This window comes from Ooceraea biroi, chromosome 9 (assembly GCF_003672135.1).
Source record: "Ooceraea biroi isolate clonal line C1 chromosome 9, Obir_v5.4, whole genome shotgun sequence".
Taxonomy (NCBI): domain Eukaryota; kingdom Metazoa; phylum Arthropoda; class Insecta; order Hymenoptera; family Formicidae; genus Ooceraea; species Ooceraea biroi.
Genome location: NC_039514.1, coordinates 13,410,294 through 13,436,711, shown reverse-complemented (window position 1 = coordinate 13,436,711; position 26,418 = coordinate 13,410,294). Strand labels below are relative to the sequence as shown.

Here is a 26,418-nt window from a genome sequence, read left to right as displayed (position 1 = left end):
AACTATTTCGTCCATGAAAATTCAAGGGATAGAAGAAAGCAGTTTTACGCGGGAAAACTTCTCCAAGGCGAGTATAATGGAACTACCTGTGAAGAATGCGATTTCCAAATATGACTCTATAGAATACTAAATCTTAAATGTAACTATAATTTTCTAAATATTCCGTTTTGCTAGATATTATTTTTAGTGATGTTGCAAGGATTCTAAATATTTTTATATCAATAAAATAGCTGTAGCTCGCGTTGCATTCCTCGGAATTGTAGGAATAAGCCATGTTAAAAAACAATCTTTTATAATAAATTCGGAAGAATGTACGAGGGACAATAGCGTAGACAATAGTTCGTTTATAACCGAAAATACGTTTCACGGATATGGATCGACATTTATGTGCACGTGTTGTCCATATGTAACGAGCACATGTCCACTGTGGGGTAGATTAGATAGGGTGCATGCGAATACGCATGATTCTTTACAGCGGGCGGGAAAGGTACCCCAACCCCAAGCAAAAAATGATACAAAATACCACGATGATCAATAACTGTGTATTGAAACATAATAGAATACTCGTAAGGGTGAATAATTTAATCGGATCGTTCGATGGGGTTAATTCCATTTCGTTTACTCAACGGACACTCAGCTGTGAAATCCGCCAGTGCCATCGGGTCTTACGATCAATTATTAATAAAAATAGATGCCTAAGGTAGGTCTCCACGAGGACTGAACGGAGATTATTAAAATAATAAACATTTTTAAATAACTCTTTGTTCCTTTGTTCTTTAGTCGACTACATTAACGATCAAGCGCTAAGATATAACGGAGACTCGACTAATACACACAAGAAGAGACTACCTGCAGGCTTCCCTCGACATTAGGGGTTGTCAGATAGGTAGCCTGCAGCACAGGCAACCCTTCGGACAACCCTGCATTAGATACAGTTCCGCGTTGCAGGGGCAGGGGCTTTCTTTAGCACGCGCTCCTACTTAAAGGAGGTCAGATGTGACGCGGCGTCGTCGAAAAAGGAGAGAACTCCCGCCCGAAATGTATCAATTACGCTTGTTGTTTTCACCGGCAGTATCTTGCGCGACACGTTAATTAAATAAATTAATTCATTATCCCCTTATACCGTCACCCCTACCACGGGGCCCTTCACCTCATTCACGCTCGTCTCACGGCAATTCGGATCGCGCAAATTGGCCGAAACGAGCGTGTCGCAACTGTCCGATAGCCTTTTTTCGTAATTACAGTGATTAAAGTGTCCGCGCGGGAATTTTTCCTCGTGCGAAACCGCCTCGCCGTCACACGCAGCGATGTCTCGCTCGGGTACTCGTTTGGGATGTCGAAGGCATCCGAAATATTTGTGAGTTTGTGTAACGAAGGAATTCGACGTGCAACACCGACTCGCGCGTCATCAATAAATGTTTATGTAAGAGAAGAAGATTGAATTTACATTAATTTAAAGAGCACTCTGAAAGAAGCAAAGTTTTTGACGGAATATAATGTGATGTTTCGTAATATAAAGATGCTGATATAAAAGTTTTTTCGACAAAATAATCAAACGGATCAAGCATCTTAACACCTCTAAAATAATCTTAACCAGATTGTTTTAATCGATGTTGAATGCGAAAACAGCGAATGCAACTAAGAGTGACTCGAACGATTGAATTTTCACTCTGCGTGAGAAAACGACCCGTACTTTCTTTTATCGCGCCACTTTCTCGCTGGTAATCCGCGTGCCAGGAAAGATAGCCGGAATGAACAGTCGGCTTCACTGTTCTTGGAAATCACGTAATCGCGGAAATTCACATTCATCTAAAACGGTAGCCTTCCTTACTTCGCCTCAAGATTCGTCATTACAATTAATATGAAATACTCCGTAAAAAAACACCCAATAATTAATATCTTTGTTACCTACAATTCACAAATACTCCAATGCTGCAAAGTACATCGCAAAGATATATCGTTATTAATCTCGCAAAAGAGACTCCGATCTTTGCATCCTAACATTGATGTTACTTAAGGTGCCGAAAAGCAGAACGGGTAGCATCAGTGAATGAATTCGCGTGCTGTCACGAAACAGGGAAACAATGGGAAACCCGCAGCGAGAAGCGTCGTTGTCAGTAGCGAAAGTAATAAATATAGTGCTCGGCTGTCGCGCCACTTTCGGCGTCGGTGATGGCGGCAAGCAATCGTCGTCGCCGCTTTCTCGGCGTTGACATTTCTCGGCGCTGAGGAAAAGCACGTGTCGCGCGCGCGGAATCGACCACCACTTCCTCCCGCGTGCGGCCGATAGTCGTCGGCCTTTACTGTCCTCCGCGGAGTGAACGGCGCGGCGCCGCGTATCTCCCTCCTCGTCACGGGGGCCCGCTCGTGCCAAGCGGAACGCTCGCTCATTCCCACGGCCCCGATCGCCGCATTAATGCGAGTCGGCACACACGCGCGCACGCGAGCTCCGCTGTCGCGCGCGCGTACGTACGCGTGTCACGTATGCCAGGCATTAGGTGACCGCACATGCGGAACGCTCGTTTTTTCTCTCTCTCTCTCTCTTTAGTGTGCATTTCCAGTAGGCGGTTATTTTCCGCAGCGCATATTCATAAAATATAAAATATGAACGTGATACTATTAAAAACACCTAACTGTAACATGTAGACGCGCATTCGTTATCCATTCCTGATTTGACATTTCGATCTGTTATCGGAATCAGAAAATCTCGTATTACTATTACTGCGCAAATAATAACAAAAAATACAACTGCGTAATTAATGGCATCGGATCTAGACTAGGGATTATCACGACTACAAACTCTGAAAGCAAGTGGCGTCAGAGATTTGTCCGACAACGATGTGTCATGTATCCGGCACTCACTCTAAATCTGTCAATAATTACGCAAAGGGAGGGAACTCACGCCAGAGATCTTGCCTGCCAAAAGTCGGCGGGCGAGCGAGAGAAAGAGCACCTCTCACGCAGTCGGTCGTGGAGAAGCGAGAGGAAGCCGGAATGAAATTGGCTCGTGACTAACGCCGTTAGTCATGGATGATCGCGGAGCGTGCTTGCGCCATTCTCGTGCCAATCTCGCGACGCCATTCACGGAAAAAGAAGAAGAAGAAGCAGAAGAGAAGAATCGAGCGTATCCCCTCGGCGCGAACACGAGCTCTACGAGCCTCGCGCGAGCGCAGCAACCTCTTTGGGACGGCGACGACGATTGAAATAAAAGACTGTTGCGTAACGATGCATCAATAGTTCGATAGATCGATGACGCGCAGAGTCCGAAGCGCAAATAAATAATTGCCGAGAAAATGCATCGCTGCACGATCCATGACATGCTAACCGATTGCGATTGCAAAATCGAAATTGTCTGAGCGTGCCTAATTTCCGAAATGCACGAAAGAAAAATGTTAGAAAATGTCGAATTGACGCGTTCTACCGCAACATGCGTCGACGAATAAATTATACGTAGACAAAAAGTCAGAGATTCCTGCAATCGCGCTAGATGCTGCCTCCGGTAATTCTAGATAAGCAGGAGGACGATGGGAAACGAGAAATCCAGCTCCTGATTATCTGCCATTAACGCGCATTAGCATAGTTAAAAGAATTAATAAGATCAGCTTTAAATGCGAAATGACGAAACCGAGTAACGTATCTGTCGGTTCTGCACTTAAAACCAATTCAGTCACTAATCTGAGATATACATGACGTTGTAGGCTGTAATCATTCTGCACTCGGGATGTCAACGGTCGTGTGACTAGATATTAATCCAGCCGGCCTAACGATTAAGATATGAGCGAGATCCAGTTAGAGATCTCCATTTAAAATGCGCAAGAATGTAAATAATAAAATATAGGCGATACGTGTCAGGAGAGAAGCGGAAAGAGAGTCCTCTGCAGAGATGGTGCAGTCTTTATGAGAAACCAGAAAAGGAGGAGCTGAGATAAAATAATCCTGAGATCATAAAACTCATTTTCAAGAAGAAAAAATAAAATATCACCGACTGGAGACTGACACGGATAAAAGGGAAACGTCTTCAGAGGATAAGCGTTTGCGCTATTAGCTTCTTGATGGCAAAAGAACGATTAACGGATAAGTATCCGCGTGGATGATTTAGGATGCCGAGATGTCAGGAAGCCCTTATCTCCGGCTGCTGTTCCAGTGCATTATTTGCGCGCAGCGTCCGCGCGGCGTAACGAAACGCAGCGCGATAAATAGAAGCGAGTGGCACGCGAAGCGCGAGGCTAATCGCCGATGTAGAGTCGATAGAAACCGCAAATCGAGCATGCTTGTTGCGCACGTTCGATCGTGAATTAACCGACCACCCTTCCGTTCATCATCGCTTCACGTTCGAGTTCAAAGGAGTTCGAAAGTAGCGCGTTCGTGACATACGAAAACGCCTTTTTCCGCGCGATTAAATGAGCGTCAGACCGGATCAAGATTGAACGTGCAAGACCTTAAGGAATCAGCCTTAGCGTGACACTTACACGATTATCTTCTCTCAACTGCGTTCCGTCGCAGTTTCAATTTTTCGATAAGTCGGATGATGCGTTGACGCGCAAGGCTTACGTGTCACGAAATGCGTCAGGTGTGCGTTATACCTTCTCCGCAGCTTGGATTAGATGCAAATTAAATCCGCACCGTCCTGCTGATCGCAGTTTCGAGCGCATTAATTAACGCTTGTTTTGAGGAAGTTAGAGGAGCTCTCGACGGACGGGCATGATTATCGTTTTACAGTCTGCCTGCGTTAAAAGCGGATTACCCGACACCCGAGACTTCAATACGCGGATGCGCCTAATCACATGCTTCTCGATTTCTGCGTGAGCGCGATTAAATCTCCTCTATCAGGTCGACCCGATTCCATCAAGATTGAGCTTCATTAATTCTCGGCCCTCCCTGCAATTTACTTAAAATGTTGCAGCGGACATCGTAACGAATGTCCGATGAACGGCGCATTGATCCGTATTTAAACACATGGATGTCCTTAGCATTTACGCAAAATGTTAATTATAATGATATTATTTATGTAGAAGTATAAAGCCGATATCTTTGCCGGATCTAAAACGAGATGAATTTGTCTGTTTATTTCTCTTGATAAGTATCTCTTAAAAATTCAGGTGTATAAAGACGAGAGAAGACCGATCGACGACTTGCATTCAATTATCCGGGAATATCGATTCGATCGGCAATTTCAATTTCGTATATGTATCGTACATGTGTCACACCTGCGACATTCATTAGCGTACCGCGTGAAGAATCGCGTCTTTCGGGGGATAATTACTTATGACACTCGGTGCAATGTATCATTAAGTGCGGGGAGGGGGGAAGAGAAAGAGAGAGAGGCGACGCAATACGGGACAATTTAAAGCATGATTGCTCTCGGCCACCACCTGGACGTTGTTTACGAAGATACGCGATTTTGAAAAATCCAGGTTAATATCGCGCGCGTTTAGCAATTGCGTTCCAACGAGCGAGCTCGTATACAAAATCCCACGCGGCGCCCCTTAATTCGCAATTGCAATCGATCGTAGTCGATCCCACCTACTGCCGCGTCCTTTAATAAATATGAAAATCGCCTTGCATTAATCATCCGCGTCTCGCCGTCGCAACGGAGATCATTTGTCGAATCTATACTAGGTGCGATTAGAACGATGTTATAAACCCGCGTGAGACGCCCGGTTGATATCTTATGATTTATTATACGCACGAAATAACTCGTGTATATGCAATATTCCATGGATATGTGGGTTAATGTATATGAGCGATTCGATGTTACCTACATCATATTTCATAAATGGAAATCTCTCGACGATAGGATCCAAATTCCATGATTGAAGACTACACGTGTTCCTCGCGAGGATATTAACGAATGCCTAAAAAGTACTTTTTATACTTTTTTTCATACGAATAAGATTTTAATTGTTTGCATGCATCTGCAGGATGAATCTTCATTCGGTGCAATAAGATGAGGTAGAAGTGCCATTGTTTCGTTAGTACAATGTGCAAAAGCGCATTCACCATTGGAAACCTTGGTTTCGGATTTTTCCTACTTTAAAAACAATGGATGGCACACCTGCCGATTCGCCTTGGATTGGAAAACAAAAATTTTATGTTCCCGCCACGATCAACGCAAAAGCTGACACGCGAATTTCACGACTAATATGCGATGTAAGGATGAAGATATTTTTAACATCATTTCAATGCGAGATTGCAATTTGCATATTCCGACAAACGGGTAGTCACGAGGCGTACGTTTTTTTCTTGGTATTCATAGTCTGATAATCTGACATTCCCAACGTGTTGAACTTTGTTTGCCGTCAGCTGGCATCGTGGAGGGACACTGTAGGATGCGCACGTACACATAACGAAGTACGGGACAAGATAAATATTAAAACAAGCATGAAACATGGAAACGTGATAAATAGAAACGTAACAGAAAACGATTAGTCACGTGTAATGTTAGTTAAATCGCTGGAAAGACGAGTAAAATGACACGTTCAATTTCTCGCGTGCTCGCTTATCATTAGGATCTCGCATTATCAGCTCGTTCCCCGAGTGTCCAATGGAAGCGTGTCCCGTTTTGGAAGAAATCTCGCGGACAATGCGATTCGCGCGCGTCCCAGAGGAAGACAGGAAACGAGCCAGAAGAAAAAGAAAAACAAAAGAAAGAGGAAAAGAGAAAACGAAAAAGAGAGATCATGGGACACGCGGACAGTCGTGTTCGCTTTCGTTAGGAAGGCGGACAAGACGGAGCGATGCGCGTCCGCGTGTCCGAGGGGGACTCGATAAAAATCGATCAAGTCCTTCCCGGTTAAGGAAAAGGAGGCAGGGGGAAGTGGACGAGTGCGAGGGGCAGGGCGGGTGGAGACACGGGGGAGATCGTACATACGTTCTTCCTATAATCTGACACTTTAACGAGCGTGGCGGCGGGAAAGACGGTGGCGGCTCTAGGCGCGCCGCTGCCACGTGGACGGCCCGCGCCACGCGGACGAAACTTTCTCGGTCCTCGCGGAGGGCCCCGCTGCTCCCGGGCAACACGGCTTGCTTCTCCTTCTCCGGCTCGGGACTCGGGTACTCTCTCGTGGGAACTTGAGACAGATGCGTCGCGCGTGAGAATCTCGGGCAGATGCGAACTTACGCACCTTCTCTCTCGAGTGCGCCACGCACTGGCCTCGTATTTATAAGACGTACACGCAGCGGCGACCGGCGGCCGCGCGCGCATAGGGTTGGTTGGTTGGTAGATAGGTAGATATATACGTGTACGACATGCCGACGCGTATTATACGCCCGACCGTAACCCGCTTACGCCTCTCTCGTTCCCCCTCCGTTCAGGGCTTCCTGCGTACATTCCGCGCGACGTCATCCCGCGGCTCTAGTCTTCTCTCTTTCTTTTCTCCCTTTCTGCCTATTCCCGACGCATCGCGATTGTAATAGAGGTGTGCGCTGCATCGCGCCGGTCGTGTGCGCGGAACGTGTACGGAGCGTGGCCTCTCTCCTCCGGTATTCTTCTCGAGCTGCCCTTTTCCTCGTCACCTTTCCTTCATCGAGGATTGTCCGCAAGTCAGAGGGGCTGCGCGGTAGGGGGGACAAAATCGGTAATCGAGACGAATTAGGCAAATCGCATTCCGCGCGTGTAATCCAATATCGATTTCGCAATCATCAAATTGTAATTAGGAGATTTGGCGGTGGACTAAATATGCCGTGAGAATCCACGTTCGTTTAATCGTATGATTGGATCTTGAGAGATAAAAGCAATTTTTGATCACTCTCGAACACCCATTCATGTATTTCGGTAGATTGGAAATTAGGATTAGATGGCGTTATCTATTCCGACAATCGATGAAGACAGCTACGACGATTAAAAAACAGTCTCGTATCACCCATTTACATCGTGTATTTCACGTCATATATTTAAGAGACCTCGACCATCGTATCTTCCCATTGATAAAATCCGCTTTCGATCGACGTGCCTCACTCTACCGGTCGAAAGTTAATATTTACCGCTAGTTAGAGAGCGCGCATAAAGTACACAGTAATTTATCGCGGCGAATATCCGTCGCGTTCGTTAAAAAATGACTGTTTTCTCAAAGGTGGAGACCCATCCATCGACTTATCGTTCGTGTACACCTGAGGCGACGCTGTCCGTCAATAAATTCGGAGGAACTCACATATGGTATTACGAGCCTTTTATACGTCGTATAAATCTGCGTACACCATAAACAGATACACGAGAAACTTAACAGTGTTTTCGCCATTGATCAAGGCCCAATCGAGCCTTCTGGTACAACAACGAATTAAAACTTGCCGTCACCTTCACGTGTCAACTCTGCTTATCAACGAACCATCTATATCACCTGAATAATCTTTACATGATTTTAGATTTAGAACGTACAGATATGTTTCTAGAAAAATCTCGTGTATTGGGAAACATATTCATTGAAAGGTTGGGTATTTTATAACTAACCGACGGTAAACGTGCATCATTTCTTATACGTGTATCATTTCTTGATGTATATTAAAAGAGCTCTGCATGTTGATAAATTAAGCCTTCCGATATTTAAAATTGGTTTCGCGCTCATCACATCCGGTAATTAATGGAAATTACAAGCATGCGGGTAATCCACGTCTCTACTTTCTGCAGAATCATTTCTAAATTCAGTTATTAATTGCAAGCTGCGCGGCGATCGATAATCGATTATCGATCGCCTAATAAAACGATTTATCGGATAATTCTACATTACTATCAAGGAATCTGATAAAACACCACGACTATGGTGATACACACGGCGAAGAACGGCGAACGATGATTTATTATGTCAATGTAATTACCGCCGATGTCAGAGTGTTCATGGCGATACTTTCCTGGCAACAAATAACTCGCGTCCGCCGAAGGTCCCCGCAGCTACACCCGTCTTACTTACGCGGAGAACATAATTACTCGGGATAATGGCGGAAATCGATCCCATCGCTCATCCATGTCGCTCGGAGTCTCAGCGCACTCGGAGGAGAAACTTCCGACTGCACCCTTCAGCGAATTTACGTGGCGTTGCCACGTGACCTGCTTTCGTGCACGAGATAGTTTTGGCACTCTCAAATGATACCTAACGTGTCACGTTGTGCATATAGAACAAACTCGAGATTAAATATCTCAATCGATAATCTAACTGTACAGAGAAACCTTTAATCTTCAAACAATATTTTTCCTATGAATTATTATTTGCTGCAATAAAACGTAATTTTAGGAAAACAGGAAATCGACCTTTCAAGTCGTTTTACATGTATCAAATGCAACTAAAATTCAAGAGCACATGATTCCTGAATACTTCGTTAATAAGAGTCAGCGTCTGCATGGAAATGATTCAAACGTTCCCTATCCCTATCTTCTCTCACGTCGCCGTAACAAATGTCTTGATCATACTCGTTCTTTGAGGCGTGCGTTGCGCTCGCGAGGGAGCGTTGGTCAACGTTGAGAAATGAACGCATGAACGCACCGAAAAGAAATCGCGCGCGGCCCGAGGCTGAAAAATTCGCGCGCTCGCTTCCGCGCGCGCCCGCGCACGGTCGGACGATACGTAACGGCCGCAATTTGTAATCAAGATTTATACTCGGGCGAGCGGAACTTCCGGCCCGACTCCCGTCGTGCGCACTCGCTACGTACCCTCGCGTACCCGGCAGCACTCGCGGGCGAACGAGCCGCCACTTGATCCCGAAAGTAAGCGGGGGCTAATGTTACGCCCGCTATAAGTCAGATGCTGCGAGCGAACGAGCAACCACCTTCGAAGGAGGAGAAGGCGAAGAGCCCCCCGGTGAAAAAAGTCACCCTGAACAGCGGCAGCATCCATGGCGAAGATACGATGAATGGACACCGGATAACCCTTTTTCCCCCGATCTTCCGAGCCGGACACGACCAGGGCCGGGATACCATTACTGGGGCACCACCACCAGGGCATTGCCATGTGTATTGGATAGAAACGTGCAAAAAGTCTACCCGTGCCTAACGACCGCACTTCCACGGTTTTGATTTTCGGTAGTCGCGTGAGGGGGAGAAAATTCCCTCGTCACGTTTTGCGTTTTTTCGCCGAAACCATCATGTGTCACGCGAAATGATTCTGGACGGTTTCTCAAATAATTTCGTCAAGCTGAATAGAGGTCCTCATTTTTCGCCGAATTCACGACAAAAACAAATTTGCGATAATGATCTATTTCATGGACTTGTATTATTTTTTCTAATACAGCGATTAAGAGAACATAACTGAGGAGAGGACAGAGAGGAGCATTATTCAACCGTAACAAAAACAGTGGAACATTGGACAAAGTGATCTTGATCCGTAAAATTTCCGATTTTGTGGATTTCAGAGATACAAGCGATACTGTAGTAATACCTCGCGGTGAAAGTTTTTATTTCTTCGGACAAACGTTAAACTCGAACCTTGACACTCGCCTTTCCCCTCTACAGAGTTCCGTGGCTGCTTTTTCGATACTGCGCGTTCGCATCGCGAGGCGGAAGGAAAACGGAGAATGGCAACGAGAAAATTGGAGCCGCTCGTAAAAAACCCGGAGTAAAGAACTCCTTGACGACGATCGTGCGTTTTGCCGTTTGGCAACGTGTAATTTCTCGAGGCGCGATCCCTTCGCCCGCATATTTTGCAAAGAGCGATACAAAGTGGCAAAAGAGAGGAGCGCGATCGAAACCGGCAAGAAACTCCCGTTAACGCGCGTACTCGTGCGTATTCGCGTCCGTGTTTAACCTTATTTTTGCAACAATTGAATAACACGTGATTATCGCAAATTGCGTGGCAACCGGCAACCTGCCCTGCAATAAAGGAGGCATTTCTTTCCTCCGCGATATTCGGCTTTGCGCTCACGAAAATGGGCTGTAAGTGATTTGAGCGATTTGCCTGTCATTCTGATTGAAAGAGAATATATCTGATTATGTGAATTAACCTGTGACAATATAATTAGGTAACTGAACACGACATAATCTATCCAGTGAGACAAATTGCGCTTCCATTCCGATTGATGTAACATCAGTGGGATTAGCTAAAAGTTATTTTAATTAAGATCTTATTTATTGCGTTTAGGTAATTTTATAATTAAAATATATTTCTCAATTATCATAGAAAAAAATTTTGCAATGCATCCTTCAGTACTTGTATGCTTGATCTTGAATTTTCTTTCAGCGCATGCGACCGTCTCTTTTCGCTGTCCCGGTTATCTTGGCACCGACTTCGTGTGTTCTCGTTACTTTGAATCGATGGTTCTCAAATTTCTTTGATCGCCGAAAATGCTATGTGAGATTTTAAAACCAATTTTGGAAAACGCTTTTGAAATGGTTAATATAAGTGCAAAACTTCTTGGTATGATTAAATTCAATTTTATAATGTATAACTTTATAGTGTCCGCGATTGGAGGAACAAATATGTGCTCGCACGTGACTTTTGCTACGGTACGAGCGATGATACAGCTCGAGAACCTCTGCTCTAGACACGCGTAACGCTGGCGTAACTTTAGACATCGCGTTTTCGCCTACTTATTGTTTCCGCCGGTCCAGATATAGCTCCGAAAGCATGGCCGTTACCACGCGTCTGAATACATTTCAATCTTTCTTCGGTGTACCCTCAAAGAAATCTTTTCTTGAGGAATTTTGCGATAATTATTTTAAATTAGAGGTCAACGAATATATTGAACGTGTAATTACTCATTATACAGTAGAAACAATCACCGTGTGATAGTCGCACGTGATTCTCTGCCAATTAAACGTGCAGTCTCTGCCAATTAAATGAAGACCACGTGCCCCTATAGTTCACGGAAGAAGTGCGCAAGCTGCTGGGGGCAAGGTGGACACCGGTAATGCCGATCCCCCCAACGCGGTCACGTGTTGAGGAAGAAATACACGGAATGCCGTGCGCGCAAAGAAGCAGCCGGAGATCGAGAGGAGGAAGACGCGCGCGCGGGAAGGGAAAGAGGTGCCACCCCATGTAACTCGTGCAGCCCACGAGCGAGCTGCCCCGTTGCACATGCTCGATATTCCCATGGATTCGCCGCCTTATGGCGGTCGCGGACAGCGTAGGTCCGATCGTCTTCCCTCTCCTGCCTCGTCTTTCCATCCCTCTCCCTTCCTCTTGCGTGCGGGCTCTTCTTCCAAACACCATGAGGATTTCCCCCTTGCTTGTGCGGACCACGAGCACGGCGTGTGTAGGCACGCACATGTCCCGAATTCCCACAGTCCTTCTGTTCATGAGAGAGAGAGAGAGGACGAGCGAGGGAGGCACGCATCGCCGTCACCCTGTGGGAGAGGACTCAAGAAAAAGGACGAGGGATGCGCGCCTGCCCCTATAGACACACGCATACGTGTGTAGGCACGTACGCGCGTGTTGCGGAGCCGGGGATGATCGCCACGTGCACTCACGTGCGCGCCCTTTTGCCGCGCTTTCTCGGGGTCCGCCTTACAAAACTTGCCCGCGCGATGGATCGGACAGGCAAGTGTTCTTCTTTTTGTTCGCGACACACGAGCGCGCGCGGACGATTTGGGCAGTCTCCTGCCGAGACGCGGCGAGATTAATCGGCCTATCGGTTGGAATGTTAATGAGAAATTTAGATCGATCGCCCGTCGAAGGAGAGAGTTTTGGCGCGATGAGTCACGATAATGTCGCATCGCCATTTGCGGCAACAGGCAATTATGAACAGACGAAGAGAGGCGCGTATGTAATAATCGCCATGAATTTCTTCTTTTCCTTTCGATGCAAAAGTGAAAATGTAGATTGAAAAACGCGTAACAAACGAATAATGAAATTAGAGTATCTTTGATGAGTAGTAAACAATACATAAGATTTCAGGAGTGCACGTATGTGTACAACATACAACAAACTATTTACAAAATTAAATGTTATTACATTAAGTTGTCTCGCTTACATCGCCGGAGGCCGACATTGGATTCGTGTTTATTAGTTATCCCGCTCACGTACTGACAGCTTAATCGCGGAAGTTACCTGCACATCATCATGAAACTGATAACACCTACAAGATTGCATTAAAATGACATCAACGTCATATTATGCGATAAATCACGAAAATTTGCATCATGGTAGTAAGATAGATAAGTATTTATAAATCGCGACGGGCCTTTCATCTTGAGCGAAGGATGCACATTAGTTCGAGCTTGTAGTATCTTAACGACTCGGGAAAATGTCGCGGAACGCATCAATTTTAAGTCTCAAAACACCGTAAACGAAACTTAATTATATCATTCCTCCCGATATCAACAAGGTAATAAGCAATCCGCTTCGCTTCATAAGTTTCTGATTACGGCCATGTAAATAGAGAAGACATAGACGGCATTTTTGCGAAACCAATCACCTCGTTAAGAGCAATTAATATCGTCCGATCGGATTGCATGTACCACAGAGCCCTGCGGTAATCCTAAACCCGAAGGGTGAATCCCGTTGCAGGGAACAGTATAAATTAAGATCTAGTCAGGTAGCTACAGGCGTATCTACCGTGCGACCACTCAAGGTGAGGCAGCGTTCATTGATTACAGAAATATTGCCGTGCGCCTTGTCACCCGCGCCTAATTATAGTCCCGCTCCGACAAGGCTGATCGAAATATAATCCAATTAAATTGAATCCAGTATTAGAAGAAATTACGGGAGCAAAATCTCCTGAAGATACGGGAGTCAAATTACAACAAGCGTTACAGGTTTCCGCAGCACGGTCCTTATTCGCAGTGATTACGCGAAATATTGCGGTAGGCAAGGACGCTATGCATATATCAATACCAGCGCCAGCGTTACTGATAAACCCCCGTGAACGCCCTAGGTTTAAATAAATTTCACCCTGCGGAACGGATATCACAACGATATCGCGATCCGACAACCAGCTGCGCGCATGAAAACACGTCGATGTATACGCGTAAGAGCGTGTGATCAGATACAAGCGTGCGTGTGCATCGTTCACTCGATGCTGGCCCCGGCCTCTTCCGCAATCAGTGTCCGTCTTGCTCCTTGACCGTGTCATTTCTCTTAATCGTCCGCAACTCCTTGCTTCGCGCTCGCACCTACTTGCAGGGACGGAACAAGGGACAAAAAGAGAAACAAGGAGAGAGAGGAAAGGCGATGTCGACCGAGTTGAGGAACAGACAAGCTGAGGGGGAAGCGAGGGAGCGGATGGTAAAATAAACGAGAACCAATCTTAGCCACCCACTTAATTCCTGACTCTTCGCGCGCAAGCGAGAAGGGACTCGAGCGTGTGCGCGACGCGTGTGAACACGCGTACACGTGCGCGTGCGTAACGTGCGTACATACAGATCGGCGCAACAGGTTTCGATTGTTAGGCGAGGATCATGACTCGGAGGAATTTTTTGCACAGACAACGATATTTCCGTCTGCACGTGTCACTCAAGGAATAAGTAGCGAAGTAATTTTTTACGAGTTTTTTCTTTTATGCTTGGAGTGATCTTACAATATCATATGTTTTATGTTTGATTTATAAATAACAACGGGCGATGGCAAATTACGCCGATGTCTTTTTTTTCTGTCAATCGGCACGAAGAACGCAGTAAACACAACGTAAATAGATTGCACGGGACGCATCGCAACGTGTTTCCATATTCCTGATCGCTCGGGCAATTAAAATCGTGAAGGATTGTATCGATTTACATGAACCTCACGTGAGACATATTAATATGCGCGATAATTATTTCACTCTATTTAGACAAGATCAAGTCACGTGCGCGATTGGCAATAATCACGATACATCCCGGATAAATGGCTAGAACGTCAATCTGTTAGACGCGGTCGGGGCCGAAGGGGTGGAGAGAACCGGCGGAATGCGGGGTACATTCGTGAGGCCCGAGTAATACGGCAGATGAGAAGAAGGCTGCAGGAGTCCGTGGGAAACATCCTCGGTGTGGTTCCTTCCTTAGGAAGGCGTGCGGGGAATCCTTAGTGTGGTCGTGTGCACGTACACGCGAGCGCCGTGGAGGACTTTCAGGGCAGGCCATCTGCCTGAGTCTCTCACGATTCCGGGCCAGCTGCCGATATCTTCGCATATAAGCGTGCATCGTGAAAGGGCCCCGGGCGCTAAATGCGCGCCTCGCACACACTTATTCGCGACTAGGTGTGTAAAACTGCGATCGCTCTACAATCGCCCGCGGCGCGATCCCGCTCGGCGTGCCGATTTTTCGCGCCGGACCCTACGATGCGTTACAGAATCTTTTCTCTCTCTCTCTCTCTTTCCCTTGTTCGCCCTTTAGTCTGAGATGTTCCCCTGAGGTGTTGACTTTTCGAGGGTTCTTCTTAACGGGGGGTTTCTTCGCGTCGCTCGTGCTGACCACGTGTAACGCGATTAATCAGAGTAACTAGTGAATCACGAAGGGTCACAGGTAAACCATAAATTTTCTAATTTGTTCGTGTGAAATAAGAAATGCAAAATTATCGGATTTCGTGGGGATAAAGCTGGAATAATTTTTAACTCATTTTTGTCTCATTTAAAACTTGACAGAGGATGAAGGCATTATTGCGACGTCAACTCTTGTTGCAACACACAAATGAAAAGAAACAAGTATTATTAAACAACTATAAATAGATGCATAAAAAATGAATAATAATCTAACTTACTGTCTATGCGAATAACTGCTATTTCGTGACAACATGGAAAGATTTATATCAGCGCGAACAAATCGCCGGCGTTGAATGCCTAATTGCACAGGTGTGCCCGTTGAAGTCTCACTTGATGCTCGACACAGCTGTTGATCCCCATAAAAAGCGTTAAACGCTGTTTACCGTGAGCGCATAATTAACAGCTCCGAGAAATTGCAGCTGATAAATCAATGTAGCCGAGATATGCAAACGCGATTCTGTATACGCCGTACGTAAGGCATCGTGTATTTCACCCTTCCCACTCTTTCCGTTACTGTGTCGCCCTTGTAACTGCAACAAATCTTCGTACAATGTATCGCGCCTGAGATGCAAAAAGGGAAGCCTCCATATTCTGAATTTAAAGAACGAGCGACTACCTGTTGATCGCGCCGTGTACGGATCATGTCACCCCGATAAGATTTCCTTGCCTGAGAGTCACCTGTATGATTCTCTCATTCCTATCCAATATAAAAGAGTCTCTCACAGAAAGAACAGCATCTCATAAATTCATGACTTGTATCCGCTTCTTAATGAGATGCAACAAGTTTTATAAATGGAAAGAGATTAATCCCACGTTGACTGCGTGTCCACGTGACATCAGCTTAAAAAGTATTTGATTTCATGATATTGACGCATTTTAGGGATGGTCCATGTTTCTGGATCTTTCGAGACACATTGCGGGGAGAATACGATTGGTGTCATGCATAATTTGAAGTCTCTACATCCTGCAGACCGGGAGAAAAAATTGCCGCCTTTCGCACAATTATTAGATAACAAACTCGGGTTCTAATGGCTGTCTCTTTATCCCGTTAATGTTACGATACTCGACCGGCACACGATAATTCGCACGTGCACTTCCAGGAAACCGGAGCACCTGCGTGCATCCCCCGGAATACCAGGGGACTTTTTCGCACGAACGGATTCTCGGCCTGGAATGCAAATGCGCACGATGGATTGGGCGCGGTCATTCCGCAGCGCGTGAAAAATTTCTCGGCATAAAAGGGTGGGCACAAGGGGACAAGTTCTTCATGAGGGGGACAAGTCGAGGGAAAGGACGTGCTCGTTGTATCGGGGTCAAGTTTGGGAAACGCGGAAGCGGTAGTACCATTCAATCAATGGCGGCTCGTGCATTGCACGCTCCGTCAGAAGAAGGGAAGAAGAGAAAGAGGGAGACTTCCTAAAAGGAGGACGGCCCTAATTTTTCTATGGGCTCCTTCGGAGTCCACCCTCCTCGTGATGTGCGCATAGGGGTGAATTCTTCTGGTACACGTTTCAATGCGTTCGAAAGTGTGGGAACGCAGGCCGTTCGAACAGCGGACCCAAGAAACACCCGTATGGGGTCCTGTTACGTTTATAGAGGAAAGGCTCGTGCTAAAGACGCTATCGCATCAACGTGTAATATGGGCACTATCGAAAGGCTCTTCCCTGAATGACTTAGGGCAATGGATTAAATGTCACTAAAACTTTTTCAGTAATTTCAGATCGGCAGATTTAGCCGAGATTAGTCGCGGGGCAAAGCATTCTCCAATGCTGGATCTTTTATAAAAGTCGCAGAGATCAAGAGACATCAAAGATAGAAGGAAGCAAGACGGTACGATGAGAGCGTGAAAGCGGCCTTTTCCGACTCGTTAATCAGTCCGAAAACAGTGATGTTAGGGAAGCAAGCAAGCAAGCAGGCAGGCGGAGACGGTGTCAAAGAGGCGCGTCGCCAACGTAAGAGCGCCCCGAGAGCATCCTAATCAGGCAATGAAAGGACGCTTTGTGGCTCTCGAAAGAGACCTCGGTATGTAAAAGACGCCGATAACACGTGCGTCAAATCTTCAAGAGAAATGCGACAACGATGGTGACGCGATGACGATGCCCGGGTCTCCTTCCGACGGGCATGGTTCACACGAGAGACAAATGCGGAATCATGAATGGCGCTTTGTGGCGAACCGCTTACGGAATACTATCGCCGCCCGTGGCGTGCCACCATATGGAGTACGTCGGAGCGACGAAAATAAGCGGCCATTAATAACACCAGAACCCCTTCGGATTCAAAGGAATTCGTGATTCCACGTAAGGATCCAAAGTACGCGATGTGTGTCACGTAAAATTTGCAAGAGCCTTGACGATGTGTCTGTGTATTGAGAAAAAATGTTGAATCAAGAATACGAAAATAATTTTACAGAGCCTACAGCAATTATGTCAATTGCAAATCGAGAATGATCTTATCATGAACTTTCGTAGTGTAATATGTTTAATCTTTCAAACTAATGAAAAAAGCTTGTCAGTTGAGCATAATACTTATCTCCAAGCAAAGTATTAGCCTTAGAACGGTTCTCGTAAACGTAAATTGAATTTTCTTAATTTTCAACCCGTTCAACTCGTTTCTCTGTTGCTGCTCTCAGCGTAATTTCGCAAATAAAAGGGCTACGAGTCTCGCTAACGCGACCGAAGGATCTTTAATGGCTTCTGCGACCTTGCGTTATTCGCCGAAAGCAACGTATTATCCAGGTATCGAGTGTCAGCGAGCCATCAATGCCCACCGACCGGTTCTTGGCGAGCATAAGAGGCTGCCTTCAAGCAACGTGATCTGTATCGATCAAAGGCCGCGTTGTCGAAGCCGTAGGAAGAGCGTCGCGATGCGCGTTGGCACCGTGAACACTCTCCGGTCATCGGCAACGTGTGGATTAAGCTATCTCGGCTTAGATTCGCCATCCTCTCCTTCCTCTCCTCTTACCCCGTGTTCCGCACGAGATTACTACATTGCTTGTGATATAAATGACGACGTAAAATTGAGTTAACCAGGATAACCGGCCGCTCGGGACGAGTTCTCGACCCGACTCGTGGGAATAATTAGCGTGGCGTGTGCGCAATAATTAATCGCTGTCAGAATGCCACACGGGCAACTTTTACAACCGGGATTCGTATTTAATTTCTTTCGTGGCGTGGCGTGCACGCGCGCCGCGACACAAGTATTCTAGAAATAGCGCGCGGCGACCTTGATAAATAATTGCGGATATCACGGCCGCTACACGAGGAGGGTAAATTAGATCTCGAACGGTAACGAATGCTCTCCGCCTCAGCTGTTTCGTTATTCGCTCGATTAGCGTGTTAATTTACTATTGATGCCGCGTGCGCCGTTCCTTTGCATCTGCGAGTGAATTATATATATTCTGATTACAAAGTAAGTGCAGTAAAGACACGAAGGGTGTTGGAAAGCCACGAAGACTGGAGAACATGTATTAATAATATACCTTTATTCGAAAAGAAATCTCTATTTCAATAAATCCTTGAACTTTCCTAAAAAATGCTACGGATCTTGAGCTTTTAAAATTATATTAACCGTTGTCTCGAATGTAATTATATTTACTAGGAGTCAAAGACACGATAGCGCAAGATAAAAATCTGTCCAAAGACGCGATTACTATACATGGAAATGTTTTCTGAGTAGTGGCGAAAAGATATAACTGCGCTAAGATATCTACACAAAATTCTTTGCATGAATTAAAACCTGTCCACGGATAAGCGATTATGGGACGGACAAGTCAAAGATACGCGGATATCAAGCGCACGATCTGATTTCGCAATATCCTCTCGCATGGCCTCAAATTGTCAACACGCACGATTCGGCATTGCAATCGATACAATATACGACGCTCAATGGCGGTTTCATTCAATTATCGTCACTTTAATGACCAAGACCTTTTTTCTTCCAGGCAATTTCAACGATGTTACTTGCCTTGCGTGTTTGCCGTTCGGCGGAATTTTCTTCCGCGATATCGCGACGCTTTCGTGACGCCGAATTAAATGTGTCCCGGCGCGGCATCTTGTCCTCATTTCGTGCGAAAAAAGCCGGTTAATCACCAAAAATTATACCATTTCAGTTAAAACCGACCGTCGATCGCCTTTCGCGGAACAAAATAAATAAAACAGATACGCAAAGAAATTCTAGAAATTGTGTCTCACTCAAACCTTCTGTTCTGTTAAATCGAATAAACAACAAATATTAATCGGAATTACTCTCTTTACAAAGAGCGTAAAACATTATGTATATAATACTGTACAGTTTTATATACTCTACAGTCGACGTCAAGCTAATAAAATCTCATAAATACTCGCATGTAATCTGATTTTTTGTATCATCTGGTCCAATCATATCCGAACAGACTATGAAAGAGTCGTGGAGAGAAAGTGTACCGTGACAGAGATTTTGATCGAAGGCGCTGTAACTAATCCGTGAAAATTCCTCTAATCTATAAGACGTAGGAGATTCAACGAAGACACGTGTGTCGTTTCTTCTCCCCGTCATCATCTTATCCCATCTCTCGCTTGTAATCCTTTCTTTAGTGAAAAGGATTCCGTTAAGATAAACGTGGACGATTTAAGCCAGATTTAATGGAGAAATATATTCTCGTAACTTTGTGAAAATCGGACTAATATGTGTAAAATAATACGAACAATTAATACATATTTTTCACAAGTATTAGAATTCAATACGTAGCAATACCTATAATGTGCTTTTGCAATCATATTTAAAAGCATTTGAATTTACGTCAAGATAAAATTGATAATTTTCGATTATCCAAAATAGTAAAGTCCGTTTTATTCATCACGAATGTCAATGCAAAGTTATCAACGTGACGTCTTTTGAAGTAACATCGTGTCTGAAGAGAAGACCCGTTTTAATAAATTGAAATTCCCTCACTATACCGAGCCGATCTCTCGTGGGTTCTTATAATTTTGAAATCGGCGAGTTCACGGGAGAGAACACGACAACGTATTATCTCTCTGGGAGATCTCTGCATGAGAATATTTCGTTGCTTGTCACGTTTGCGCGTATTCTCTCTCTTTCATATCGGTATGTTTGCGTAATAACGAACGGGATACACGACACACGCAATTGCCAAAGTTCTGACGTTCCCAGCCACTCCGTTCAAACTCCTCTTTGTAACACCATAATCATTATGCAAAAAACAAATCTTTAAGTACGCTTAAGATTAAAGACATAAATAAATCGCCAAGTACCTATCTTAATAAAATAAAATATATATATCGTATGTAACTTAATATATACTATACATATATTTTATTAAAAAACAACAATATTAATGAGAAAACCAAGATTAGAAAATCCATAAACTTCTATAGTGAATAAACTATATATTATTCATCTGTTTTTATACTTTGACGTAACAAAAGCTCCATTTCAAATAACAAGTAAATGTGAGGCCAGCGGATGAGTGCACAAGACACATCTCGCGTGCGAAAGAAAGGAAACAGAAGGCAGAGAGAGAGAACGCGGGCGCGCTCCGATATTCCCGCGCGTCTGACTCACCTCGTGCCAGCACGTGTTCTACCTGCGCCGACGTTTCAAGATCTCCTCTCCCGCCCGCGCGCGCGCTCGCACGCGCACACACACGCGTCCGATGGGGCCCCGTATCCCCGGAGAATCTCGTTCCCGGTTACCAGAGAGGAGAGACCACTACCTTCACCCGTCCTCGTCCCTCTCCCTGTCGTGGCGCTGGCTGTCTCCTCGTCGCACCGGCGGGCGATTCGTCCTCGTCTAACTCATCGGTATTCGAGAGGTTTGCTCGGGGCTCGTGGGAAAATGAGGCAGGTGGTAGTTAGATCTCGGAGCCCGGGAACGAGAGAGATACGCCCGCTCTCTTCTCCTCTCCACCGTCCGCTCGTCCGTCCATCCGTCCGCCCGCTCGCTCACTCGCTCGGCAGCGCCATTCATTCGTGCGGGTATATCATGCGCGCGCGTGTTGGATGCGTATGTATGCATGCACCGGGGGCGCGTCGTCGCCGCCGCCGTCGAGGCAGGTACATATTTTTGCTCGATGACCGAGACAGAGGACCAATTAACGGATGCCCCCGTAACGAGGGCTTCCGGCACGATTAAAAGCGAAATCACGAGCGTGCTTCGCTCGAGCGCGCGAGACCGCGAGCGTTTTACGCGCCATTCCGAGCGCACGCGCGGCTAAAAGGCGCCGCGACGATGAAAGTCGCGAGAAATTAACTTTACGACTAACGCGAGGCCGCGGATCGAGAGAATCGTAAGGCGTATAAACGGGAGATGAGGGAATGTTGCCCGTTGCATTAAATTGCGCACTTTGAAAATTTCGTTTCTTAATTGAACGTTCTATTTTTTCTGCACGCGGATCTCGCGCGTATTTCTGCCTTTCATTCGAAGAGTTCGAACTGAATGATATTGTTGACAAGCCAAACGAGTTCTGCAAGCGTTTCGTCTCGTTAAACAAACATTTTCATAAATATCTTTATATCGGCACAAGTTGACCAACCTCGTAATTTTCATTTCGTATCGCTTAACATGGTCAGAAACATCGTTGGAAATTATTGCACGACTTCGTTTAACATATGCGTTTCTCGGAGTCATTCATTCGTATATATCGCTTTAATGAATTGACGTTTCGAAATATCCTCTCCGCGATCTCACGATCGATGGTTCAGCGACAGACTTCTGTCTTTGCCCGCACCACTTATTTAATTAATTCATCATCGTACGAGGAGTCGAAAGGAGAGTAAAGAAAGATGAAAACAGACTCCAACCAGGACCTCATCAGACAGGAAAGGTATTATACATGATCATGTATGTACGATTTAGGATGGGCGAGATGAGCGTGCACCGGAGAAATTTCGATCAGTCATCACGTCGCTTTCTTTGCAAAGTGTTATCTCAATTTCAAAGAAAATTACGAGAACGATGAGTCAGCCGCGGTGGAATTTCGGCATAAGAAAGGCTCGCGTTCTGTCAAATGTATCTGGAGACACGCCTCGCAGTGGATCCGCAAACTGCATTGCTGAAAGCTGCGTCATGCAGTTCGACGGTCGGGAAGAGATCTCCTCTCGCTGGCTTTTAACGAATAAACGTTACTCGTTATCTGCTTGTGTAGCATTAACGTGTCGCGTTATCGCAAAGTGAAATCGCGGTTAAATGCTTTATGATGGTGTATGCCAGATTACGTGCATAAAGGTACTTTAAAAATATATTTCACATGGCGTTAAGAGGCTGCAAAAGATTTACGTCCGTCGTATTAGTTATCAAAATGAGCCGCGTAGCCGTTTATTCAATGTGAAATTTTACAATTTAGCAGAAGCAGAAGCGAGTAGAGATATCTGGTTTCTATATTATAACTCGTAGGGTGTGTATTAACGAATCGCGTAATTGAGGATAATAATCGCATTAAATTGGATGGTGCGCGTTATTAATCCCAGACGGAAATCCAACAAGTCATAAAATCCTCCACTTTTTGATCGTCAACTTGCACATATCATCGCTCATATCACGAAAAAGAAAATAGAAAATAAAAATAAAGAAAGAAGAAAGAGAGATCCATTTCCGCTGTTTAACGTTCCTCCTTTTACTTCCCGCCATTCGCTCCTTTAAAAAGTGTTTTGCAAGCTAACATCAGAAATCAAAGTACTCACTTCGTTCACGGACTCAGACAACTTATCGCGACCTGGAAATAAATCTCGCAACTCAAAATGATTTACTTTATTCACGGTCCTCGAACAGCTTGCATAAACAGAGGGAGAGAACACCGAGTGAATGTAGCGTGTGATAAAAATATTAATTACATATAAGATACGCAGATAAAGGCGTATGGCACATAAATTACATGTCCAATACCAAGTAACGACGAGCGGATACTGTGCGCTCATCAACGCATCATTACTATGCTCATTATGCGTATCACGCGTTTTACTATTATCGCGAACGAGCGTCCGGTAGACTGATACGCTATCCGTCGCGTGTCATTAATCGCGAAAAGTGCTCGAACCGTGATTAGAGATCGCTCGTTCGCAGCTATCCTCGTGCCTGGCTCGTTGCCATTTCGCCTGTTTGGAGGCCGCGCACGAGTGCGGGGCCAACGGGGAGACCTTTAATTTCCAGTGTCTCAGGACCCGTGCTCGACACAATGGGCCCAAGGCGTGCCCCGTCCTTTTTTTCACGTCTCGGTGTCCTCTCCCTTTCGAGCGCGCAGAGCCGGCTGTGTGCTATACGCGTGGGAAAGCCGAGCACGTGCGCAATCTCGGGGCCCCGAAACGGACCACAAAGGGCGCCTTCGGGATCCTATCGATGCCACTTCCCCTCCGACAAACATCGGCCGGCCGGCTGAGAATCCAAGGCGGACTCCTTAAATCGATTTCGGGCCACCGCACAAAAGCCTTTCACGCTCTCTGTCGTGTCTTCGCGATGCGTTTAGAATCATATTGGGATGCGTATCAAAAGGAGCTGCACACGGACACGGCTACCGTGATTGAACGCACGTCGCTTGAGGAAGAAATATTAACCAAATCGAGTTTCGCCGACATAAAATCAGATTGAAAGATTAAGTAGTTTGTGTGAGGGGTTAACGAATATTATTCAAACACGACACGTCACGTTTTAATTTCCAATGAAACTCCATCGGACAAGTGAACATTGTATGCTCACTGAGATACAATACCACTGAGTGTCACGTGACGATCATATAACAGTCTATAAACGAGCATCGAGTGTGGGTAGGCACGTGGACGATGAACAACGTTATTATCCATTGATTCGGTGCACGCGCCGAAAAGGAATACGTCCGCCCGCACCCCTCGATAAATCATTTCCCTTTTGTTCTGTCGAACCTATCGTGCTTTATTCAATCGAATTCATCATTAAGCGCGTTTTATTGAGAGTGCATGCGGAATTTCACGCGTGCGAAAATAAATACATCACAGTGATGTGCACACGATCAGTTCGAGCTGCGTCTCAAACTGGCTGCGAGCTACTCCAATTTCGCAAGGGAGAACGGGTTGCGCCACGAATCCGCGAAAGGTCGAGGATCACGGGTAGTTGCCGGCGAGCGATTCAGGTTCTACCGGATATCGTCGAGAAGCCGTGAAAGGCCACGCATCGCGCACACGGAAGTAACGCCGGCGTGTGCCGGCATTGTGAGCACGTGCCACGGGCCCAGTACTGTTGAAAGACAAGGGAAAAAGATAAAAAGAAAAGAAATTGGGGTGGAAGAAAGGTCATTTAAATAGGGCGAAGTGCGCGGCAGCTTTCGGTGTGCACACACGCGCCAGGTGAACCCTGATGCGATCTTGGCGTGAGAATGTTCCCTTCCCGCTTCTCGTGTTCTTCTTCTTCCTGTACCATCACCGGCGCTGCGGCTGCTGCTTCTTATGCACTCTCTTCACGGTTACTTCGCTCGCGCAGTAGGTCACAGGGTTACGTTCATGTTGTGTCGCGAGCTGTGCTAACTGCGCGCACACGACCAGATACGATTCGATTCGGGCGAAGCGCCCACGAGAATTAATCGCAGCACGGGTCTTCTCTCCCGGATCGGTTTCTCACGATAAATCAGACCTGGCGTCTCGCAGTCTTCCGAGATTGCTTCAGACGCACCGTAACCTGCGATTTACTGCGCTGCCACGCTAATCGGAGTAGCATCGTCACAAGTAATACTCTCCCGATGTTGTTTCTGCTTACGATTTAATAAAGCAAATGAAGCGTACGAGAAGTGAGGCAATTTTGTAATGCTGGTATTCATCAAAAGATCGCTGCACGGCTGTTAAAACGCAGTTTGCTGCGTCAGTTTATAAGAACCACGGATCTGTGTAATTTTCAAAATGACCAATTCAATTATCCACCGCATCAAACTACGTGTTCCATCGCTCGGAACGAGCCCTCGTTGCTCGTGCTTGTCACGCGTATCGAAACGGAAGCAGCATCGGACACAAATAAACCAAGTTCTCACGGGCACGACTGGCCGAATTATCGTAGGCACCCTGTCCCCGGTGTTGACTCTTACCTTCGACCACCTTAGGGGTATTACGCGCGCGCGCGGATCGACATTACGAAGGGCGATTGATATCCCGTGAATGTAACAGGGGGGAAGAGGGTGCACAACACAGGATGGGAGATTACGATTTCATTGGCACGAGCCAAGCGGCTCGCGACATATGTTCACGGCCAGCTGATGCACTCGCTAATAAGTCTCATCGAAGTGGGCACGCGATCGCACGACCCCGTAACGCACACGTGTGTTACGTGCCGCTCGAGAGAGAGAGAGAGAGAGAGAACCTGGGAAAGTAAAAACCTCGCACGACCGAAGAGTGTGAGAAAATTCATGCGCCGCCGCATCTGTCGGCTTCAACGTTGCTGCAACGACTTGATGGATCGGTGAACTTTGTGTCGCCGCGACGCGTGCACCAAGTTAATCGATTCCTCGCTCGTCTCGACAAGATCGCACCCGCTGCGAGGCATCTATTGTGCGAGCGTGATTAACACGCGTCAGGTTCGACACTTTGATATCAAGAGAGATCGTCATGGCGCGTGTTTCGCTGCCGTTTTGTGGAATGCAACATTGAGACAACGATTGCCCGATTGCTTTTTACGTGCAAACGACGTATCGTACACGGAGCATGGTACACGCGTAAACACTTTCGTTATGAGATATCAGGGATCAGTGCAAGATGCCTTCGTTTAATTCGCTACTAAATTACGCGATTTCAATCTCGCGCGGTGACGCAATAAGAATCATACGTGTAGAAAGTGCATCTGGTTAAACGTGCGAGCGGAGTGGCCGCAATGTAAGAACATTAGGCGAAACTTCCGATTACGAAACTTGCACTTTGCATAACGGCCTCTGTATGATGCTTCGCGTGATGACATGTAACATTTAAATATTGGAATGCAAGCATGCGTACACTTTTCCTCCATATATTTTCAGGTATCAAAATATTTACTTGATATTAAATTGCGTCTTTTATACGTGTAGCGTATAGTTAATGATGCATTTTAATAAGCAAGCAT

At 45.9% G+C, this 26,418-nt stretch overlaps 1 protein-coding gene across 1 annotated transcript in view; it reads right to left on the bottom strand.

Annotated features, from left to right (window-relative positions):
* Positions 1-26,418, bottom strand: part of LOC105277337 (tubulin polyglutamylase TTLL4) — a 130,449-nt gene that overhangs the window by 96,863 nt on the left and 7,168 nt on the right. The window lies entirely within an intron of this gene.